Source organism: Myotis davidii, unplaced genomic scaffold, assembly GCF_000327345.1.
Source record: "Myotis davidii unplaced genomic scaffold, ASM32734v1 scaffold496, whole genome shotgun sequence".
In the NCBI taxonomy this organism is placed as follows: Eukaryota; Metazoa; Chordata; class Mammalia; order Chiroptera; family Vespertilionidae; genus Myotis; species Myotis davidii.
Window position 1 is genome coordinate 2,977,793 of NW_006289398.1, and position 8,286 is coordinate 2,986,078.

General features: G+C 41.2%; 1 long non-coding RNA gene across 2 annotated transcripts; it reads left to right on the top strand.

Annotated features, from left to right (window-relative positions):
* LOC107182789 lies at window positions 1–7,426 on the top strand. Of its 2 annotated transcripts, none has more exons than XR_001513520.1 (2): window positions 1–21; window positions 6,733–7,426. It is a non-coding gene; the product is annotated as an uncharacterized LOC107182789 (long non-coding RNA). The 2 variants fall into 2 exon arrangements; XR_001513519.1 differs by having other exon boundaries at window positions 7–882.
* Window positions 7,427–8,286: the final 860 nt, after the last annotated feature.

Genomic DNA, 8,286 nt, shown 5'->3' on the forward strand with positions numbered 1-8,286 from the left:
TATAATGTGATTTTTCTTCAGGTACTGCTACAGCGCACATGAAATGTCCTCTCCTAGAGAATGTTCGAGAATGGGGTTCGAATGACACTACTAAAACTCACAGTTCACTCTTCTTCATGCTCCATTTTCAACCAGTGGCCTCTTTCTCCAACAGCTGATTCCGGATCGGATCATTATGTTTCCTGTGATTTGCTGATCTAGTGTTTGTTTTTAGTTATAAAATCGTATGTTCAATGCAATAGAAGTGCACTGCTTAGTATTCCTGAGGGACTGTGCCAATAGGTAAAGCCTCCGGAAAAGGTGCCCATGGCTGGGCGTAGGACAGGAGGAAATGAAGGAGTTAGCGTAGCCCAGCGCAGGAAGATGATAGATGAGAGAAGAATGCCATGTAAGCTGCTTTTGAAAACCAGTTGCTTATCCTTTGAACTCCTCTCCTATTTTATTGAGAATAACCAAATATAACACATTACACGAAAGGATGCATTCCGGAACCGACACGTCATTTACATCACTTCCTGGTACCTTAGTGACACGTTGCTGATATGCAAGTAAAAATCATGCCTCCATTTTTTTTTCTTAAAATAGTTGGAATCAGGCAAGCCTGGATTCCCCTCTCCCAAATTGTATTTCATCCTAAAGCCTCTAGAAAATATAGTTTTGGAGAGAGATTTTCTCACACAGGAGGCAAGTGAATTTGACGTGATGGATCCTCCTAAAACGGTTTCCTGCTTCATTTCAACACAACAGATAATTTATTATACACCTTAGTCTTCTCTTAGTGGAAAAAAAAAAAGTCCCCAAAGACTAACTTTAATTTCACAGCGGGATGGTCATGGAGATACTGCCTTACTGTACATACAGATTCTACTTTACTACAGACCCGTAAGTTTAACAATGTATTTTTGAAGACTATTTTTCTACCACTTAGGTAAAGTAAATGAGTATTTTCTATCTTCCCAGTACAGCTGTTTACGTAGTCAGAGGGTACAGTCTTTTCTGCTGAGGCTAGAGGGAGTATTTACAGTCCATGATAGTATACGCAGTCCCTATTTGTGGAGCAAATGCCATACCAACCAAAGCCCACTGAGGAGTGTGAGGTGGGTGACAATATTCAATTTCCAATACAGCATAGTATAGTTTACCTGATTCTTTTATCTCCAGATACACTAACCAACAATCACCAATAGTGTGTTAGGACTCTCCACACACAGAAATTTTTTCTCCTGTAATTTAGGACTAACCTGGGGCTCCTGCTCTTCTCTGGGTGAATATTCTAGAAGTCATCGTGAAAAAGGAGGGTGGTGACATCCAGCATACTGTTTTAGAGAGAGAGTTTTGTTTTGCTTTGTTTTTCTGAGCCATCTTGGACAGCAAAGATATTTTCAGCAAAGCCATGAGTTAGTTATCTCTCTGGAGTAGATCCATTTGCAGAATCTTGGCAGAGACAACATTCACGTCAGAAGTTTCCAAATAAATGTTTTGAGAAACAGCACCTGCGGAGTGGTGGGCACAGCTACAAAGACCAGGGTCTGGTAGTAAGAATCTCTGAGTCAGTGCCAGGGGCAGGCTCCCCGGAAGGATCAGAAGCCTGGATCTCCATCTTAAAGAGAGCATCCATAACTCATCAGCTGCCTCCCTCTCTTGTTTATTTCACCTGATGGCAAATCCTTTCTCTCTGTCCACTCCCCAGCTGGACTTAGAGAATTTGAGCTCACCTCTGTGAGTTAAGTATCCCACCCAACAAGCCCATGTTGATGGGAACTGGAGGCAGAGGTAACCTGATGGTGGAAAGCGAATACACTGTCCTGGCGTCCAGATTGCAGAAATAATAGACCTGAGGCTCTGTTCTCCCAATACATCAACATCGTAAGGGTACGCGGAACATTTGGAAAAGTTGTCCCCAAGTTCATTCAGCCTCCTAGATCCACGGTCGGCAAACTGCGGCTCGCGAGCCACATGCAGCTCTTTGGCCCCTTGAGTGTGGCTCTTCCTAAGCCTTAGGAGTACCCTAATGAAGTTAATAACAGTGTACCTACCTATATAGTTTAAGTTTAAAAAATTTGGCTCTCAAAAGAAATTTCAATCGTTGTACTGTTGATATTTGACTCTGTTGACTAATGAGTTTGCCGACCACTGTCCTAGATACTTGCTACTTAAAGTCTGGCCTGAGGACCAGCTGTGTCATCATCACCTGGGCGCTGCATGGAAATGCAGACCTCGGTCTCCCTGGCCCAGAACTACAGAGTCAGAACCTGCATTTGACTAAGTTCCCCAGGTGACCCCTGTGGGTACTGAAGTTTGAGAAGTACCGCCCTCCATGACCACTTCCCCTAAAGGCTGTTTTAGCACATGGAAACGCCGCTCTTGGAAAGTACAAGTCAAGTCTATTTGACTTTCACTGGACAACACTGTGTGTAAGGAGAAGGCATAATTTTTTTAAGATCTATCTGTACTTTAAGATTCACATGATGGCACAGAATGACCTGCGAAAGTACACACAACTTCTAGGAGGGCCAAGGGATATAGTCCACCTTGAGTAGCATTGACCAAGACTCTTCCCTTCAAAGCCAGTGCAGACTAAAATGTTCCCCAAATAGGCCACTGTTCTCCAAGGTGTACATCAATCACTCTGGTAGCTTGCAAATTAAGAAATAACCTGATTTTGGTATTCATGAAGAAATGTTATGGGTAAAGAGTCAACTTGAACTGAATTCCTATAAAAACACCAATTAGCCACTCACTAAGTCAAGCCAAGACTATATTTCTTTGTCAGTTAGGACTCATATTTGAATCTAAGTGTTTTTTCCCCATGGGTAGAATATTTTCTATCAAGGAAACAGCTAGTCGGATGGAAAGATGCAGGTTGTGGGTCAAGAGTCCCAGGCTCTAGTCCTAACTATGTCACATTGAACAGATCAATTCCCTTCTCTGGGCCCCAGTTTCCTCTGAAAGAAATATTGGTCCAGATAAATTCTAATGTCCTTTCAAACTCCAGCTCCCTGATTCCATGACTCACTATTTTCTAGCCAAGATAATTTAACCAATAAATGCCTTGTATCTTGCTAACAACTAATTGCCCTTCACCGTAGGAATGCAAGTACCTTCAGTGATGTGCCAATAGTTCCCTTTTTGACCATCAGTTCCAGTTGGTCCTAACATACCGCACTGTGTATTTTATATTTACGTAGGTACAGAATCATATTCTCAGATTGTGTGCAAATGTGTGTGTAGCGTGAAGAGGCATGAGATTTTTTAAAAAGACATGTTGAATGTGGCTTTACTTTTTAGAAAAAGGATCTTTTGCTGAATCAAGCCATGCTTACTTCTTGCTGAGTCCAGCAGCCCCACATCTCCTTTCTTACAGCTGGCTGCTGATTCTGGCATTTTTTTCTCTCTCCTAGATTACCAACCAACATTGCGCAGTTGGTGTAATTTTCTGAATTATGAAAAGTCGCATTTTATAAACATAAGCCTAAATATTCATGTTTCGAAGCACATGGAAACGGGATAGCCATTGGGTGGTTGAGGGAAGCTTATGGCCCAAACTGCAAATGTGCTGTGGTCGGTTTTTACAAATGGGTATTAGGCACCTCAACATGAGCACAAGTTCCCCTCAGCCATGTCATTGACACTTAGCTGACTCTTCTTTCTCCTAAGTGCCTCAGGCCAACCCTGGTTGGCAGTTATGGATTGAAAACTTGCTTTCACCGGTTTAGGTCCATCCCTTAGCACCTGTGCAAGCCAAGGAGTTTGACTGCTTTTCCCATAGTGACCCAACTGAATCCGAGAGTCCTGAGAGTTAAGGGCGGCTGGAGGCTGTGGAGGAAATCTGGCTCTTTCGCTGGCTGCCCGCGGCTGCCCATCGCTTCCAGAAAGACGTGGCCCTGCCTCAGAAACTTCCCTATCTCCTTAGAGTAGACGAGAAAGAAACAGATGTGTACGCATTCTACAAAGTGCCTTTCTTTACTTTTATATTTTTTAATGTCTCCTTTTCAAAAAAAAGTGTATTGATTGGAAAGTAAACTTTCCTTTTTTTATGTAAATGAATGAAGAAGCCAGAATGGAATGATGAAATGGTCTAAAGTCCAACCAGCAACTGCTCAGAGGCTTCTTAAATTTATAGCGTAACTGAATGACCACCAAGTCGATGTGAATCCTGTGACTTCCTTTGATAAGCAGTTGACTCTGGCTAGGGTGTAGGGAGTGAGCCGGCCGCCCCCAGACTTCAGCTTACAAGCACATTGATGCACTTATGAATGGCTGTGCCTGGCCCTGAAAAGGCAATGCACACACAGTGGAACTGTGCACAGACAAGAGAATGTGAAGGACTCTGGGTTACCCCCCGTGCTGGCTCATGCAGACTTGCCATTGATAAAGGCGCCATGTGTACGTCAGTGAACACATCTCCTTTTCTGCCTTTTCAGCTGCGGCACAATTGTGTTGTTGCTAGGGTAGCGGCTGAGCGTTCAGTTTCCAGGTCTAGGGCACGTTGCTGCCCCTAAACAGGCTGTTGACTTGATGCAAATCCTTTAAACTCTAGCCACCATTTTCCTCACCTAGTGAATATGTAGGTTGGCCTAAAATCTTTCAAAGACCGTGTTACAACTCTAACCGTCTCTGATTTTCATGATCTAAGTAAGGTCTAGGGTTTCTGGTGAAAGGCCCAAGTACAGTCAGAGAAACATTGCTGGTGTGCCCTTAACCCGAAGCAGTGAACCGTGTGGCTGGAGCAATGTTGGAGAGAAAAATAGAGATCCATCCCTCCCAGTCAGATGGACCTGATTTAGCATCCTCGCTTCTCTTCCTGATTGTCCATACTTGTAGGCTCCTTCTTCTCTCGTTGCAGGGCCTATAGTTACTCATGGCTGTAGCAACTTTAAGAACTGCTAAAAAACCTGAATTATCCCTAAACAATGACAATGGCCCTGCAAAAGACTGAGTCAGGTGTTAAGTCAGCCACCCAGCCATCAAGGCCCAGGTTAAGGGTCATAAGTAACCTAAGTTGGAGATTTGCATGCTTAGAGATTCTAGCTCTATTCATTAATTACTAAACTAATTCAAAGGCCATTCATAAATCCAAGCGACGTTGACAGCTCGGTCCTGGAGGTCTTAAACAGAAACTTAACGCTATAGAATGATTGCTGAGGGCTGGTGGTCTCGCCAGGAGTTCTATGTCTAAGTATGGCCTGGATGTGTCCCACGATGTGCGAATCAAGTGGGAGCTCTCTCCTCAGACTGGTGTTTTTCAGGAAGGTGGTTTTTGGCCTGAGATCCTCATAGCATCTATTTCAAAGAAAGGAAAAAGATCGAAAATAGAACATTTTCAGAGGTTTGGGCATCTCGGGAGTCCATTAAATGCTAAACCCAAATTTTATGAAACCTGGTGAATCCATAATCTATTCAGTGTTCTGAGTTGAGATGTACATAACTCACAACACCATAGGCCCATGGATTCCTTTGACCTATGCTCTGATTTCAAGTCAGGATGAGCTGAGACGTGCAGAGTGGTAAAACATATCTTATTCATATGATGTGGCCAATGAATAGAGAGAGACCTTGGATAGTCTTAGTCTATTAGTTAAGTTCCACCTGCTTCTTATTAAACAGAAAAAAACAATTAACTCACAAAACTTTGGCTACAGAAGTAGTAATAACAAAAATAATATTTAATAGCTGTGGTCAAATTATGCGTCACCTGGATAAACTTCAAAATATAGTCTGAGTTTTTCCATGCAAATTTCACAAGTCCTGGAGGGAAATAAAGCATCTTTTTGTTATGCTATCTGAAATTGGAAAACTACATGGCAGAGATACTTCTGAGAAATAATTTGTTTTGTAAAATTCCTGATGAAATGGTTTTTTAATTTTTCAAAATAACTACCTCCCCTTCTTGTCCTAATGTCCTTTCTTCAAAGCTGCTTATTGTTAGAACGAAGGGTGTCACGTCTCATGCTTCAGCTCTGTTTCAGTGGTATATTTGTTGTATTTGCCAGGTGGTATTCCTGACTTTAAAGTAACTATTATATTATTTTACATTATCGTGCTTTATGTGGTTCAAAAACTCTAAGACACATTGAAATACTAGTGTATAGTCAATCCTCATGTTGTGAAACTCATGTTACACAAACAAAAATAATTATTTAATGACTTACAGTCTATTCATATGTAGTTTCAATATGATTGTGTCTGTAAAACAAAACTGAAGGAAATATGTAATCATACAATTCTGTTGAAACCGTGAATACACTAATTTTTTTCTTAATCTTTGTGTAGAAGTAGTATAATATGCCATTTGTATAGCTGAGCTGGGGTGTTAAGTGTTTAGAGTACAACCAACAATTTTTTGAAAGTCAACCAAGCCCTCAGCTTTGCTCCGCGTGACCTCTGATGCTTCTTGAGTGTTGTTTGCATCATGGGGCCTGCTTTTGTGCTTGATCGTTCATTTTTTTAAAATTTCAGAGTCTCGTGTGGAAACCAAAGCAATGTTGAAGCAGCCTGTGTCTTCTGTAAAGCCATATTGAAGTAAAGACTGTGTAATAGCATAAAGTTCCACGTTTTCAAAGCTACCACTACCTCTGCTTTGTCTCTTTCCTAGAAAATGCCAAGCAGAATTCTTCACCATTAAGTGGAAAATTAGAAGCGATTGTTACAAAAGCTGTTGGATAGTTGTGTTTGTTTGTTTGTTTGCTTGTTTTTACATGAGACAACACCTTCTAATTCACCATTTTGCAGGTTTATGCTAGGTTGTCTCAAGAGCCATTTCTACATCTACTAAAAACTGGATGATGAATAAGGACCAGAAAGAACACACAGTTAGTCACTGATGAAAAACCAACAAAACCAGAGAGCAGATTTGTTTCCTAACCATAAATCACCTGTTGCCCAAAGTCATGATGATGTTATCTCTCACAGTTTGATTTGCCCAATTCCACGTAGAAATAAGTTTTTTCCTTATTTGATTTTAGACATCAAATATATTATGGTATGGGAAAAGTCAATCATATATCATAACTAATCTTGTTTCAATTTTTAAAATTTATTTCTACATGTACTTAATATAATGATGATTTTTTTTCTTTTTAGCCTTAAAGAATTATAGATGATAATCATCCAATTTATCCTGCATTTTTAATTCTGTAAATCTTTGGTTATTGAACCTTGTGCTTTCTGTTTTCCGTGGATTTACTCCTTTGTCTCTTTCCATTTTGAGGAGACAACATGGACAGTTACATCTTTGTCAATCGTATGGGAGATTATGCTAATTGCTGTTACCCTAACATCTTCATCTTTTTTGCACGCCAAAAACAATGCTTGTCAAACAAAATCGTAGACGTCCCAGTACAATGCGGTCATTATATTTCTATTCATGTTATTGAAAATTCCCAGCTCAGTGCCTGGCTCAATAAATGTTTATTTCCCTTGCCTACCCTTCCTCTATTTTTTTTTATTTGACATGGAAATGAGCAGAATATTGTGTGTGTGGTTGAAACAACTTTCTTGAGGAATGTTTGCTGCAATAGGATCTGTTATCCAGAAATTGTTGGTATACAAACAATTCTGTTTTCCTCCTTTATCGTCATCCTTCCTCATGGCTGCAAACATAATAGCTCCCTTTACCTGCCCTTTCACATGACAAGCTGCTCAAACATGAACACGGGGAGCAAATCAGAGAAGCTCATTTAGATATTGTAAAACGGCCCTGGCTGGTCTGGCTCAGTGGATAGAGCATCAGCCTATGGACCAAAGGGTCCAGGGTTCGATACCGGTCAAGGGCACGTACCTCAGTTGCAGGTTCCTCCCTGGTTCAGGCCCTGGTCAGGGCCCATGCAGGAGGCAACCAAATCGATGTGTTTCTCTCACATCAATATTTCTGTCTTTCCCTCTCTCACTCTCTCTAAAAATCAATGAAAAGTTATCCTCGGGTGAGGATTTTTAAAAAATTAAATATTGTAAAATAAAGGAATGACCAAACCATTAAAAATCATAATAAATGAATTTATCTAAAGCAGCATGGATTTTCCATATTACGAACATCTTTTCTGATGAAACCCATCAGATTTAGGACTCGACCTAGAAACCTTGGCTGCTGCTCATGCTTGGGGAACAGAAATAGGAGCTGGTGTGGGTTTTGCTTTACAAACTTCTCTGCCTCCTGGTTCTTTCATGCCATGTTTTCTGGGGCCATGAAGGCTTCCCTGTGTATCACGGTCCAAAATTGGCCTCCATCAAACGCGGACTCTCCCGTGCTTAAGTGGGTGTCATCCGTCTTCAATACTGGGGCGCACT